This window comes from Nansenia antarctica, assembly GCF_963989245.1.
Source record: "Nansenia antarctica genome assembly, chromosome: 5".
NCBI classification, from domain to species: Eukaryota; Metazoa; Chordata; class Actinopteri; order Argentiniformes; family Microstomatidae; genus Nansenia; species Nansenia antarctica.
This window is the reverse complement of record NC_137690.1, coordinates 49,313,706-49,329,731: the sequence shown is the minus strand read 5'-3', so window position 1 is coordinate 49,329,731 and position 16,026 is coordinate 49,313,706.

Below are 16,026 nucleotides of genomic sequence, written 5' to 3'. Positions count from 1 at the left end.
CATAATGATATTTAAAATGGAAAGAGCTTAAATAAAACTGGCAAAAAGTAATCAGGCATGTTTTCTGCTTTTCCTGAAGGACCCCTTTGAGGGATTTGAGCCTATCACATAGGGCACAGAGGGCCTGCCTGCTACTGCCCATTTCCTGGGCTCATTGGCTGGGTAACCATGGAGAAAAGAGAAGCTTTCTCTGTTTTGGAGGGAGTTGTCATGACACTCCCGAGTTGCCAGTACCCTGATGTGGTGATTTCAAATTAAATCAATGTGTGTGTGTGTGTGCGTTCTTTTTGTTTGAATTTGTTTTCCTTTTTTCAGTAATGACAATTCAATGCGGCGTATGCTATATCCATTGACAGTCCTGAACAATGAAGATACTGTACGTTTTCACTGTGATATTATGACAATAACATTGTGATAATACAATCTTCCACAGACAACTATGAGAAAGATCAAGAAGAATCAAGAAGTAATTTGAAAAGGGAGAGAAAGCAAACCACTTTGCACCCTATGGAATGAAAAATGTATGTTACTGAGCACCTAAAAACCTGACAAGACAATATAAGACCTGTTGCCAAAGTATGAACAAAATGAAAGAGAGGATCTTTGATGCCAGCCATTGATACGTCCATGAAAGATCTCAAAATCGCCTCAGCAAATTGAGTTTGTTGTGTATACAAGTGCCTGCCAGATTTAATATTGAATGGATGATCCAGAATGGATTTTTGATCCATGGAAAATGAGGGAAGATGTCTGTAACAACAAAAAAAGGAAGGGAAAAAATCCATATCCCTCTAAAGCTAAAATCCTGCTCCCAGGTGCAGAATATATTATTTTCTCCCTCGCTCTGTCTTTTCCCTTGGACGAGTTGTTTTCATGTAAAGAAAAACCTATAGGCTTGACCTCCGCGCCAGTTTGCCTCGGGCGATCCGCAGATTGCAAGTTTTCAATGCCTCATCCTCAGGGACGGATCCAAATCAAACCCCATAAATATTTCAGTACTATTTCTTGCTCCCTGGACCTCTTGCTAATACACTTGCCTCTTCTGCCAAGCAAATCCCGTCTGTTTGCACCCGCCACTAACTTGTCATCTTCTGGAGTTCAGCCTTGCACAGGGCTTAACGAGAGAAGCGCAGACTGCCACCCGTATTGCATATTGAAATATTTAGCCAAAGATAAACACTGTTTTTCTACTCGAGGATTTACATTTTTTTGCATGTCAACGTTTTGTTTTGATGAGCGAAAAGAGGAAATCTGCAATCGTTTTGTTGTTTAAAAAGAATTATTGAGAACATTTGGGGGAAGTTCTGTATCCCTAAGGGTATTCGAAGGTTGGTAGAATATCCTTAAAATGAAATGAGAGGTAGAGGAGTGTTTTTGAGATGGATCTCGACATCTGGTTGCCATCTGAACGAACCTGGAGCAAGGCCAAGGATATTCCAAAAAACTAAAATGACTTCATTATGAGGGAATAATCACTGTGTATTCAGCTCCAAGGCTTGATCGGTTTGACTGGAATTGGATCTCAGGAATCATGGTGTCCATTAGATAAAAATATGAAAACTGAACTATTGCATACAGAAGCACACACTATGTTTACAGCATGTGTAGATGAATTTCCTATAAGGAGACAAGGAGCCATAGTCATAAACCAACCTGCACTGGAAAATATGTTGTATTTACATTGTGAGCAAGGTCCCTCTCATTCAGATCAACTATATACAAAAATTATACATAAATCAAAATAACACAAGTATTTCTGTTTGTCTAAATAATCAAATAGATACTGTACATTCGCCAGAGCTCTTGAGCTTTTGTAAGTAATCAAAAAAAGCTTTTAGAGTAAAAAAACAAAACACCACTGCTAGGTGATTAACAGTTTTAATTGTTGCTTCAACAAGGGGATACAGTGGGTACAAGAGGATCAATGAGGAGACAAACAGCCTACTATCATACACAATACTTGAACATTCATAAAGAGGAGTAAAAACAACTATTGGATACCTTCCAGTGATCCAGTTTTGCACCAGCACTGGTTCAAACAAACACACACTCACAGAGACAAGAGGCCCACTGTTCTAGCGAATATGACACAATCCCATGCGACTACAGAGTGACCCATGTCAAGGACATTTTCCACATTATCAATAATTATACTCAAATGGGTTGCATGAAAAAAAAAAAAACATTCATAGAATTCATGTTCATATTGTGATCTTCCGATAAATAAAATAAAAAACTGTAAGGCTGCAACACACAAACTGTGAGACACCGATGAATACACTCTGCACAATTGGTTGACAGGAAATGGCACCTTCGTTAAGCTTTGGTGCAATGACAAAGACAAAGGAGCCATTACAGGACATTGTCCTTTCAGCACTTCTCTAATAACACTTGCTCATTCAACACCGTGGAGCAGTGTAGAAGACACTGTAGGCGAGTACAAACACAAGTTTGTAAGTAAGCTCCACGTCTGTCCTCCTGATTGGCCAAACAGCTCAGCATGATGGATTAGCATCCATTCTAGAAAGTTCTTCTTTTTTTTTCTTTTTTTTTACCTCTACCTATTATTTGTTTGTTAGCGGTCTGAGTGGAGAGAGAGAGAGAGAGAGTGAGTGGTACAAATGGTTTACAGAAGCTCATGCGACGACTTGGACGTACATTTGTAAGGTGTGTTTAGGATATTGACAGGGTGATGGGGAGCCGGGGATGGATGGCCCACTAAGTTGTGTTCTAGTGAGATCGTAAACAGGATTAGCATTGGCAGACCGCAGAGGAGAATAGATACAAACCGCTCCCTTACTCTGTAGGGAGAGGACTGATTCAAATCTCAGTTAACGAACTGTTGTTGTTTGCCAGAGAGAGAGAGAGAGAGAGAGAGAGAGAGAGAGAGAGAGAGAGAGAGAGAGAGAGAAAGAGAGAGGGAGAGGGAGAGATAGAGAGAGAGAGAAAGAGAGAGATAGAGAGAGAGAAAGAGAGAGGGAGAGAGAGAGGGAAAGGGAGAGAGAAAGAGAGAGAGAAGGAGAAGGAGATTGAGCCAAAGATTGAGCCATTGAGGGATGGTTGTTTGGAAAAAAAAACAGTTTTTTAAGCAGTAGCATTTCAAGTTGTGTAATATGGTAGAGTGTAATATGGTAGAGTGTAATATGGTAGAGTGCTTGACAGTTGAGTTGTGGTTTTGGTATGTCCCAGTAGTGTATCTGGGCTTGAAGAAAGGAATCCCCCTCTGAAGAGAGAGCTAGAGCAGAAGACTTATCTTGGCTGACTTAAGACTGTACATCAACCTGTCTCGTCAAAAGATGTGAGTTTATTACGGGGTCTAAATCTATCCCCGTACACACACACTCCTGAACAAAAGCTTGAGAGAAAAATGGACAAGGCCTGGCAGTTTGAGAGAGGGACGACGCGTCTCCTGCAGTAATCCATTCATTGTAATCACCCGGGGCTATGAAAGGGTCGCCCCCTCGTTCCCTCTCCGCCCCTACCACCCTCCAGGAAGCCCCAGTGATAAAGTGCAGCGTGTAGAAATCCAAAGCGTCCCTAAAGAAATTATCGACTATCATGTTTTAACAAATGCTTTTTTTTTCTACTTTGCAATAATAATGAAGTGTTCTACCTCTCTGTCTCTGTCTCTCTATCGCTCTCTTTCTCTCTCTGTCTCTCACTCTCTCTCTCCGGTACAGTCTACAGTATGTACATACCTCCCCACCCTGAGAACGAAGCGTGACACATTTGTGTTCCCACCCAAAAACTATATTTTTGGTGTCATCTGGTCAGGAGCGGGTACCCGGTACATCATGTGTCTGGAGGAGGAGAGATCGAAAGCAATTACCATTAGAGCAGCTATGGTGAGCAGACTGTGCCATCGCCCGGTGCCTGACTCTCAATGCTCCCCAGCCTTGTGTGCATGCAATTTAAGAGCCCGATCAATACAGCCGAGCAGTTAGCAGCCCACCCCTCCCTTCAAACGCCTCGCAGGACGCACTACGCTCTCCCCCTACCAAGTAAATGTCAAAACATTCCACCGTCTACAATTCTTGGGGAGAAATTGTTCTTGTGAAACATTATTGACATACTTTTAACCCACATTTCCAGCACTTGCGTGGTTGTGGTGGTGGTGGTGGGGGGGGGGGTGGGGGGGGAGAAAGTCAATTCTCATTTGGAAGGTGTTGTAGTGTAGTGTGCTGCTGTGGCTGCCTCTCCTGCTGAGCTGCTGCGCACAGAGCTGGAGCTCCAGGATCTCAGGGGTCAGAGGTCAGTCTGCTGGGCTAGCACGAGGCAAAGGTCAAAGGCCAGGCGTGGCCCAAGGTCAAGGGCAATGACAGCAGGACATCTCTGGAGTGTGGACCTTCATCTCCACCATGGCCTTGAAGAAGATCAATACCATTAAAAAGTCTGTCTGATCTATTGCTCCTCACTCCCTCCCTCCCCTCCCTTCCCTCCCCCCTTTCACCCTCTCTCCTTCATCCCCTCGCCGTCTTTCTCCTTTCACTCGTTCTCGTTCAGCTCTAATATTATCTACACTCGTTTCATTCTCTCTCTTTTTTTTCCTCACTTCTGTTTTATTCACTCCTTCTTTCGTGAATCCATTAAATCGTCCTTCGCCTCCCTCTTTTCCCTCTTTTTCCCTCGCTTGTGTGGGAGCAGGTCTCATCTTGATAGCGAGCCCATCCCCGCACAACCCTTCTCTCTCTCTCTCTTTCTCTCTTTCTTTCTCTCTCACATTCTCTCTCTCTCTCTCTCTCTCTCTCACATTCTCTCTCTCTCTCTCTCTGGGCCTGTGAAACTGGACAAGCTGAGATAACTTAGACCCATATTGTTTGAACAGCATTTTATTAAGCTGGCTCTCTCTTTAATATTTACATTGGTGCATCAGGAGGCTCTAGACCCGCTTAAGGCAATTACACACATGACCAGGTCGATAGCCACAGAAACGGCAAAAAAAAAAAAAAAGCCTTTATCAACCCGGCAGGAAAGTATTGCCAATTCTGCGGCCCCGACGGTTGATGTAGTTTGCATTTCAATTAAAAAAAAAAGGGGGGAAACGGTCTTTTATTCAAAGTCAGCGCCGTAAGAGAGAGCTGATGAATGCAGGCTGAATACAGCATTTTGTGAGGCACCGTAATAATCCAGGATATCACACAGGCCAGGAATTTACTTCCACAAATGCAATATTGGCATTGTTAAAAAAAAGAAAGAAAGAAGTACAACTCGAAGAACGACGAGATTGTGGCAATTATTCAAAAGCAACTTACCATCAAATATATTGTAGTATTTCAATAAATAGTTTTTTAAATCGTATTCTCATGGAGAGATGTATTACTGAATATTCCCTAAGGTATAGCATATTAACAACATGCCATATGTACGGTAATCACAGTCTTTCCCCAAATTTCGTCTAGCAGTGGGTATTTTTGTTGTATTCAAAAACAGCAAATAAACGCAAGCCACTTTGCACAAAACAAAGTGATTTTCTTGTCAACCTTTCCAAGTTCCAATCAATCTTGCAGCAGCAGTGTGAGTGTGTGTGTTTACCCCTGGTCCTAATCACAACCTTCAGTCTCCTCTCTACGGCTGCACGGAAATGACCAACCAGAGATTTTCAAACAGTCGACGATGAACCCGCCCCCTAAAAAGAAACGACAACTAAACAAACAAACACACAAACACAGAAGGAGTCCAATCAGAGACTCATCACAGGACTTAGAGGATGAGAGGAAGAGAAGGGTCTTTGAAGCTCTCCTAGCCCTCCATCCCCCCTGTGGGCAGGACCTGCCCGCCTGCCTGCCTGCCTGCCTGCCCGCCCGCCCGCCCGCCCGCCCTGCCTGCGCCACCATGATCAAGATGCAGTCTGCATGCATGGAGGACCATGGGTGGCTTTGATAATCATTCCCATACTCTTCTAAAACAAAATGCAATTACAAAGTTAATTGTGTTCCAAAGTTGTCGAGAAGAAGAAGAAGAAGAAGAAGAAGAAGAAGTCAGCATCTTCGACTTTTGCTGACGGTGCTCATACAGTGTGGAGAATACGGGATGCCGGGGACGCAAGGCAGCGTGGTGGGTTGCAGGGTGGGGGTGGGTGGATGATTGGGTGGGTGGGTGATTGGGTGTGTGTGTGTGTGGGGGGGGGGGGGGGGGGGGGTAGGTGACGAGTGTGGTTGGGTGTAAGGTGAGGTTGAGTGGGTGCGTGGGGAGGTTTAGGGGCTGGGAGGGGTGATGGGGCAGGTGTTTTTGTTTGGGGGGGGGGGGGGTGTGTGTATTTGGGTGGTGGTGTGGAGAGGTTATGGGCTGGGAGGGATGGTGGGGGAGGTGTTTCGCGGGTGTGTGTGTGCGTGTGTGTGTCCGTCCGGGGAGGGTAGGTGACGACTCGTCTGAGGTGGGGCTGACATGGCACTGAGGGATGTGGCAGAGGGAGCCACCCCGTTTGACCTGCCATTCATCAGGGGATAAACAGGACGTTCGGTCACCTGACAGGGGGGTCGCTGCGTCCCCATTGGCCCGCCTGGCCTGCTTGGTATGCAGGTGCCGTTGCCTGGGCCGGCGCTGCCCCATGCACACTCCACGTTGTCTACATCACAATGAATTATCGGTTCGGAGCAATGATCAATTTGAGCCGGCTGTATCTCCGAGCCATGGTCAGGGGGGTGAGGGAGAGGGTGGAGGGTGGTTGGTCGTGGTGCGTGTGTGTGTGTGTGGGTAGAACGTTTCTGACTTGAGGGGGCTGTTTTTATTTTCTCTCTCTTCCACTTTCTCTCTCTCTCTCCATCTCTCTCTCTCCTCTCTTCTTCTCCTCACTCTCTCTCTCTCTCTCCTCTCCTCTCTCCTCTCTCTCATTCTCTCTCTCTCTCCCTCTCCTCTCCTCTCTCCTCTCTCTCATTCTCTCTCTCTCTCTCCTCTCTTCTTCTACTCTCCTCTCTTTCTCTCTCACTCTCTCTCTCACTCTCTCTCTCACTCCTCTCCCTCTCACTCCTCCCTCTCTCTCTCTCACTCCTCTCCCTCTCTCTCCTCTCTTTCTCTCTCATCTCACTCCATCTCTCTCTCTCTCCCCTCTCTCTCTCTCTCTCTCCTCTCACTCCATCTCTCTCTCTCTCTCTCCTCTCTCTCTCTCTCCTCTCACTCCATCTCTCACTCCATCTCTCTCTCTCTCTCCTCTCTCTCCTCTCTCACTCCATCTCTCTCTCTCTCCCTCCCTCTCTCTCTCTCTCTGAGCATGGCAGAGATGGAGAGAGCGGGGAGGAGTGGAGGCTGGGTGACAACAGATGTGCTTTCTCCTTAAAAAAAACGGCTTGTTTGATGGCGACAGTGGAGCGTGGCGTCTAGCCCGAGGTGCTAACAGTAAATATTACAATATCACAAGATGCTCCCTGCAAACACCATTCCTTGGTCTCAGAGTCAATTCCCCCCTTTTTTCCCCTGTGGTGCTGTGTATGCTGATGGAACAAACTCTGTGCAAGAAAGGAAAATATATACCGGAGTCCTATATTTCAAATAACGAACGAATTCACTGAGAGCTTCTTTTGAAACACATTACGGTCAACTTAAGTCATGATGGAACAGAACGTAAATCAACAAGCAGCCATCAAGGCAGAGAAAAAAGGCACTTTAAAGGCTTTCTTGGAGAATAATAGGCGATGCCAGGATTCGTAGGATTGCATTCGGCTTCCCGTGGTGCCGGGGTGTCTTTGGCTCGCTCAGTCATTTCGGAGAGAGCAGTGGTGCCGTCCCACCCTGGGCGCCGTGCAGATGGGAGATGTGGAGAAATGAGCCGCGAGCAATCTCTCTTTCTTTCTTTCTCTCTCTCTCTCTCTCTCTCTCTCTCTCTCTCTCTCTCTCTTTCACCATCTCTCCCCCCACCCATTCCTCCATCACTCTCCCTTTCCATCCCCCATTCCTCCATCACACTCTCTCTCTCTCTCTCTCTTACGATCTCTCTCCCTCCCTCCCTCCCTCCCTTTCCATCCCTCTATCTTCTTCTTCTTCCCCCTCTCTCTCTCTCTGACTGTGTCCTGGGGCTGCTGAGTCTCGTCTCAGCGCTCGTGACAGTAGGGAGCTCTGTGGGAGGGCCAGGGAAACAAGCTCACAGAGCCCCGCCGTGGAGCCCATCTCAGGCTTGTGCTACCGGAAAATCTGCCCCTTCACGCACCGACGCGTGCTAAGGCACTCTGATGAGAAGTCATGATGGGGGAGATGGTTGTAGAAGAAACACGCACCTTCTGTTTTCTCCCCTTGTTTTGGGAGCACATTTCATCACAGTCACTGTTACCCCCTCGGTGTCTGCGAATCCACACACCGGCTGTGTACACACCGGAAGCTCTGTTTGTTCTTCTGGGCCCGCCATCGTGTTGTGGTTACCAGGGTAACTTATTTTCCTGTAGAAATACTTTAATAAACTATGAAGTGTATATGCGGGAGTTGTCTTACTCTCTACTATTGAAAGACAGGTAATGTCTTTGTACGACAGCGTGCATGTTTGGATCGAAACTTCTTTGTGGAAAAAACTTCGTTTTCGGGTGTAAATTTTATTTCGAGAGATCAAAGAGTTCTGAAGCGTAAGCAGCTCATGTTGGACATTGCTAGTGGTAGATGGACAGAATAACAATAACAAATAAATAAACAATAAAAAAAAGTTAAACTATAAAATGCCCCATATGTTTTCTTTTTTTCTTCCTTTGCACAGAAGAACTGAAGAGATGAAGGAGAGAGAGAGAGAGGGAGAGAGGGAGAGAGAGAGAGAGAGGGAGAGAGAGAGAGAGACAGAGAGCGAGAGAACGAGAGAGGGGGTGGATGGAGACGAGACTTGATTTCCTGTCCTCAAAGTCAAACCTGTCTGCAAATCCCTGTTGAGCTGGCCCCCTAAGTTTTTGGTCGCATCTTAATTGATGATTCATGATGATTTAATACGATCAGTGTCCAAAGCAATCACACAGATAAGTGGTTCGGGAAGCAGGGTCTTTGGAGACAAGGCGGAGGGGTCTCTGGGTCAGCCAGTTAAAGTTCCATTTCAGGAAATAGGGCGAGAGTCAGCAGTCTCTCCTCATCCTCCAGCAGGCTGAAACGCCGCCCTATCAAATTCACATGCGTTCTGGTTTAAATTACAAATAGGTTTTTCAGGAAGAGAGGAGCTGGGAGCTGTGTGCTACTACTGTGCATTATTTGATTATGAATGTGATATATTGTTTAATCCTCGAGTCATTTCTTTACAGCACATGGCAGCCTTTTTTTTGTATTGTCTGTATATCGGTAGCTTGTATTTTGTGGATAGAATTTTGTGACGCTTTTGGTTTATATCATATTTATATTGAAATACCTGTATGTGTGTGTGTGTGTGTGTGTGTGTGTGTGTGTGAGTGTGTGTGTGCTTGTGTTGCATACGTGCATATTTGTGTGTGAGTGTGTGTGTGTGTGTGTGTTCATGTGCTTGTGTGCATGTGCTGCATACGTGCATGTTTCTGTGTGTGTGTGTGTGTGTGTGTGTGTCCTGACTTTGCTCAAGGAGATGCACACACTGGGGCGGTGCTGAGAGGGGGGTCAGATCAGGTCAGATAAAGACAAGGACAGGACCCTGCAGTCCTCTGGACTGTCCTCCTCTGCACACACACTTTCACATCACTACCCTACAAAGACACACACACTCTTACCCCACACGTGTGTATCTGTCTGTCTGTCTGTCTGTCTGTCTGTCTGTCTGTCTGTCTGTCTGTGCTAGTGTTCCACGTCAAGCCTCAGTCCCCGTCGAGGCCAGATGTAACACAGTCCAGCAGGTGCCAGAGGATCTACAGCTGTCGTACACAAGACTATTTAATAATCCCCTCCCAACGATCTTAGTGGACCCCAAATACCAGAAGAGAGCGCGCGCGGGGGGGGGACGATAAAGTAGGACAATTGAATGAATGAATGGTCTTTATTGTCATTGATATAGTACAGGTACCAAACAACGAAATTTGGGAGGGGGGGCTCCCCTGGTGCTAGGGAAAAAAACTAAAAACAAGAAGGGAAAAGAGCTGGTTTACATAAATAAAGGCTATGTACACTATCCACTATACTATACTATACAAATAAAACACTGTGCTGTACTCTATGCTATGCTATACGTATTCTAACATTTCCTATCTCTGAACCTTATGTACCCGAGGGTTGTCATATTGCACATAGTGTTATTGCACATTCATTTAAATTGTACCATGATTAAGCTCGGTATATACAGTTCACACTCCCCCCCCCCCACCACCGTCCTCCCCGTTCCCTTCCTCTTCCACTATCTGAGGGACAAAATTCAATAGACTAACCTTAAGAATTTAATTGATGCTGCCAGCCGGATTATAAAGCCCAGGACTGTCGGAGGCCAGGGACAGCTGATTAGCAACGGGGTAATTGTTAATTGATTGATGTATCTTCTTACCTCCTCTCTATGGGCCTTTTATAAAGTGTTTTGTTTGTGGCGCGGCGGCTCAGTACAGCTGGACAGCACATTACCATACATCTTCTTTTTTAGCACCCCCCCACCCTCCCCCCCAGCTTTGTGTGAAAGGGAGAGCGGAAGACAAAAGGCTGCTAAGTGTGGTGGGTTTAAGGTCGGAGATGTGGGGGCAGGCCATCCCTTCATGGTCGCCACGCACAAAAGTGACTGACACCCCCTAGACATAGAAGGTGAAGGAGACCTATTCTCTCTCTCTCTCTCTCTCTCTCTCTCTCTCTCTCTCTCTCCCTCTATTGCTCTTTCTCTCTCACTCTATTTCTGTCAGTCTCTCCCAAACTCTATTTTTCCCTCCCTATGTATCTTTTTTTTTTTGAGAGAGAGAGACAGAGGGAGAGAGAGCGAGAGCGAGAGCGAGAGCGAGAGAGAGAGAGGAGAGAGGAGAGAGAGAGAGAGAGAGAGAGAGAGAGAGAGAGAGAGGGAGAGTGAGTGAGTGAGTGAGTGAGTGAGTGAGTGAGTGAGTGAGAGAGAGAGATGTGTGTGTGTGTGTGTGTAAAGTGACACCGGGGTAATTCGGGCCCTGATTGGGTTCACCAAATAGAAACAATTTCTCCATTATCCCGTCTTTCTCCTCGGACAAGGAGCCCGTTTCATTCACGTCTGTCTCAGTGTGAAAAAGCTCAGTCTCGGACTTGTCAGGCCCAGGAACTTAGGTACCACAGCTACTTCTGTTCTGTTCTGTTCTGACTAGCACTGCCTGTGCCAACACCTCCCCGTTGCCAAGCTCTCCTACTTTGGCACCACTATGGGGTGGTCATCAAGTGATTACATGGTAGCTTGGCAAGGAGGAGAAAATCCTGTGATTAAAGCGCTTAACTCTGGCGCTGTTTCTCCATAGGAGGGAGGGAGGGAGGGAGGGGGGGAAAGCCTCGGTCTTCTATTTGGAATTGGACAATAAGAGCTCAAGCAGGAGATGGGCCTGTAGGTCCGACAGACAGAGATGAGATGAGGGAGGTCAGTCAATCACACACACACACACACACACACACACACACACACACACGCACATACTCATGCATGCACATCCACACACATGCACGCACCTGCTCATGCATGCAAGCACGTATGCACGCACGTTGCCAACCTATACACACACACACAAATACACATTAATGGATCAGATGTTCAAAGGCTCGCCATAACGCAAATTCCATGGATGGATACATGGCTTTAGATGTGTAAGACGTGTGATCCATCAGGTGTGTGTGTGTGTGTGTGTGTGTGTGTGTGTGTGAAAGTTGACAACATACAGAGCTACGGCTTCACCACATCCGCGTTTAATGCCGATCATGTTCTCGAACATCGAACGCTCCCAACGTAAACACTGTTTGACCGTCACGAACCCGAGGTTGAAATTTCACATCATTGATCCAACACCTCATCAAGGCCTTCCTAGTCAAGGCCATTTCTCTGCTACGCCGACACCGCTTCAGTATCAAAGGTAAACCGCAGATATGACTAATCACCCAGAATCCCCCGAAATACTGGTAGGATAAAAAAAATTAATGAACAAAGAGAAGTCAACGTGCTCTAGCCTGGTATGGTCCATGGATGGGGGAGCCACGTTCGCCCGTCCTGCATCCCCCTCTCAGGCAGAAGCCTTGGGAAGTGCTCTCCACGCTGAACTGCCATTGAACTCTTCACAAATGAGTTGGATATTTTTTTTTTTGGGGGGGGGGGGGGGGGGGAGCAGAGAGCCGAACGTTTTTTAGATGAAGGTATCCCTTGGAGATATTTAAACTCCCTGCGTGCTGGCGGGGCCTCCGGGGGTGTGGATGAACGGTTATTAATGCATTATTTACACTGACTTCCTGCTGTCTTCTTCTATTGTGGCTTGATTAAAACAGATATCGCCATGGCGGCAGTTCTTGCAAACTGAGGGGGGGGGGGGGGGGGACAAGAAAGTTTTGAGCTTTTGGAGTTTGTTGTAACTGTGTTTTTTAAACCCCTTGTTTAGTCCTCTATGGTGTGTTCTGGCTCTGGGGGGGGGGGGGATTTCTCTGAACACTGTAAATGTAGTTTACACAAAGTAGTTTCACATAAAATTTGCAGTCCAGCTAGAAGCGCTCACAAGTCTAGTCTGCTCTAATACTTCTCTGACATTTTCATCATTTCCTTAAATGACGGTCGTTTTCCAACAGTATTAAATAGAAACGTACACTCCTTCGATTGAGGTAATGGTATGATCCTGGAGCCATGGACCTCATAATAATTTCACAGCTAAACAAATAAAACACTGGTTATATTGGACGGTCATGGGGGACCATGTTTTAGTGGTATTCTAATTGAAATACATGATTCAGACAGCTTGTTTCTCCACTTGTCCGCAATGAACCATATCTGATTCGTCATTAAGTAATTATGAATGCTAATGCAAATAAAGCACCTTTCAAATGGAGCACGCCTCGCAAGGAATTAATCACACGCACCGCGGCAGTGGCGGCGAAGCAAGCAGCTGCAGAACGGTCACTTTAGTCGTCTCCCCGAGATGTGAATGAATCGAGAGACATTAATGATGTCTGGGGGATTCCACTGGAGAGAGGGATTCAAAGAGAAAAGTGAGAGAGAGGGCCCGATAGCCGGTTCTCTCCGTTCCTTATTGCTGTGATAAAGAGAGAGAGAGAGAGAGAGAGAGAGAGAGAGAGAGAGAGAGAGAGAGAGAGAGAGAGAGAGAGAGAGAGAGAGAGAGAAAGAGAGAGTCGCTTAGAACTCTCCCGCTTAGAACAAGCCAAAGCATTTTGTAGCAATTACAGAAAGATTGGGGATTTAGATTTTAGTGCCCAGTGGTCCATTAGCCGTAATTTCCTCCTTTTTTTCCCTCCTTCTCCCCTAGAAGAGTGTTGGCGCTAAAATCTCTCTAATCCTGTAAATAATAGCTGCCGTATTTGCGGCGTTGAGGAGCGGGGCGTGTGTCTCGCTAAGTGCAGGGCGACATGGAAGCCGGCTGAAAGGAGAGTGAGGTCTAGGAATGTCAGAATGGTGGAGTATGGTAGTGGTATGATGTCATACTGTATAGACTAATGTCTATTTTTTTTATTTTTATAATACATTTATTTATTTATATATATATATATATATATATATATACACACACAAAATAAAGTAATGTAGAACACATGCTGAACACGTGCTGACCTTTCCCCATTAAGGTCAAATCAGTGTGTGTGTGTATGTGTGTGTGTGTGTGTGTGTGTGTGTGTGTGTGTGTGTGTGTGTGTATATGGAATGAATACAATTACATAATCCTTTTCTGTCTATGTCTATGTCTATGTATATATATATATATATATGAATATTGCATGTTTCTTAAAATAAATAACATGAATAGAAAAATAGAAATGTCAACAGCTGCACAACAATCACACAATCGTTCCAAGCCAACATTGATATCTATGAGATATATATCTATATATATACTGTATATCTATATACTGTATATATTAGCGACACTAATAGTGATGTCCTTCCAATGTGTTTATGAGCAGCTTCTAGCTAGTAGCAGGCCAGCACATAGAGAGGGTAAAGTCCCTGAAGCTCCGGCCTAGCTCAGGGGTGACATTAATCACACTCCCCCTCCATCGATTACCTGGATAATGGTTCCTCTTATACCCTCACAGGCTCCTGGAGGGGCCACAAGCCAACGCCATAGTGGGACATCTCGTGTCTTTTCATCTTTCTTCCTCTCCCTCCCCTCTCTGTCTGTCTCTCCGTCTGTCTGTCTGTCTGTCTGTCTGTCTCTCTCTCTCTCTCTCTCTCTCTCTCTCTCTCTCTCTCTCTCTCTCTCTCTCTCTCTCTCTCTCTCTCTCCCTCCTCATGCTCCCGCTCTGTCTCTCTCCTCTCCTGCTCCCTTCTCTGTCTCTCTCCTCTTTCTCTCTGATCTCTCCCTCTCCATTCCCTCTACCTCTCTATCTCTCTCTCTTGGGTGTGGTGGGGGGGGTGTATATTTGCATATATATTTGCATATCAGCGCAGCATCACAAAGCAGAGATAGACTACAAGTCTCTGTAATAACTCAGAGCGTTCTTGGCTGGAGTCCTGGGCTCTCCTGGCTCTGTGTCCTAATAGGGCCTCTCCACGGGACGGCAGACAGGCCAGCTATTCATAGCTTTCAGTCACGTGGTTTCTTCCCTAGCAACCACCGACCTGACGGGCAAAAAGTATCATAGCAACATCGCTCAACATGGCGATTTACCGGCTGCCTACTATTTAGACCACCTCACCCATGAAGAACTATCAAGATACACGACGGTGATAGGAGTAGAGGATCGACTCCATTCAAAAACGTTTGGATTCCATGTCTTCTCCTCTATCCGGACACGTTGGAATTATTTTCCTAACCCCCGGAGAATCAAAGTTATTAACCCGCAAAAGGTGCGTCCTTGACCGGCTTTCTCCGTGAATAACACCGGTTATGGAGGTGGTACAAATACAAGACTATTATTGCTAAATTCACCATCAGTATACCGTCATTTTGAGCCCTTAACCACCTCGCTGACACCCCGAGAAGATATACTTTTAATACGAAACTCGATCAACCGGGCGTTCGGGAGTTCTACCGCTGCTGGACGGAACTCCCGCTGACAGCGGGTTGAGGGGATATTTCTACCCGGGAATTCGCTCCTTGCTGTGTCCACGGTGATAGGAGTGGAGGATCGACCCTATTCAAAAACTTTTCGATTCCATGTCTTCTCCTCTATCCAGACACGTTGGAATTATTTTCCTAACCCCCGGAGAATCAAAGTTATTAACCCGCAAAAGGTGCGTCCTTGACCGGCTTTCTCCGTGAATAACACCGGTTATGGAGGTGGTACAAATACAAGACTATTATTGCTAAATTCACCATCAGTATACGGTCATTTTGAGCCCTTAACCACCTCGCTGACACCCCGAGAAGATATACTTTTAATACGAAACTCGATCAACCGGGCGTTCGGGAGTTCTACCGCTGCTGGACGGAACTCCCGCTGACAGCGGGTCGAGGGGATATTTCTACCCGGGAATTCGCTCCTTGCTGTGTCCACGGTGATAGGAGTGGAGGATCGACTCCATTCAAAAACTTTTCGATTCCCTGGCTTCTCCTCTTTCCGGACACGTTGGAATTATTTTCCTAACCCACGGGAAATCAAAGTTATTAACCCGCAAAAAGTGGGTTTTGCCCGTGGGTTTTGCCCGCAAAAAGTGCCTTTTGCCCGTCAGGTGGGCGTTTCCACTATGCTGTGACGTCACATGAAAGCTATGAATTAGGAGCTGTCAATCTGCTTGGAGTGGCTGAAGGCTGGGGGCTGGGGGCTGGAGGCTGGGGGTTATGGGCTGGGGCTGGGGGTTGGGGCCTAGGGCTGGGGGTTGGGGGGTTGGGGCAGGGGCTGGGGGCTGGAGGCATGGGGTGGGGGCTGGAGGCTGGGGGTTATGGGCTGGGGGCTGAAGGTTATGGGCTAGGGCTGGGGGTTGGGGGCTTGGGGCTGGGGTTGGGGGCTGGCAGATCTGGGCAGGCCATGAGGACCTGGTCCTGGGGGTCCACTGTCCCCTAACCCCCCTGCCCCTTCTGTGGGTACAGG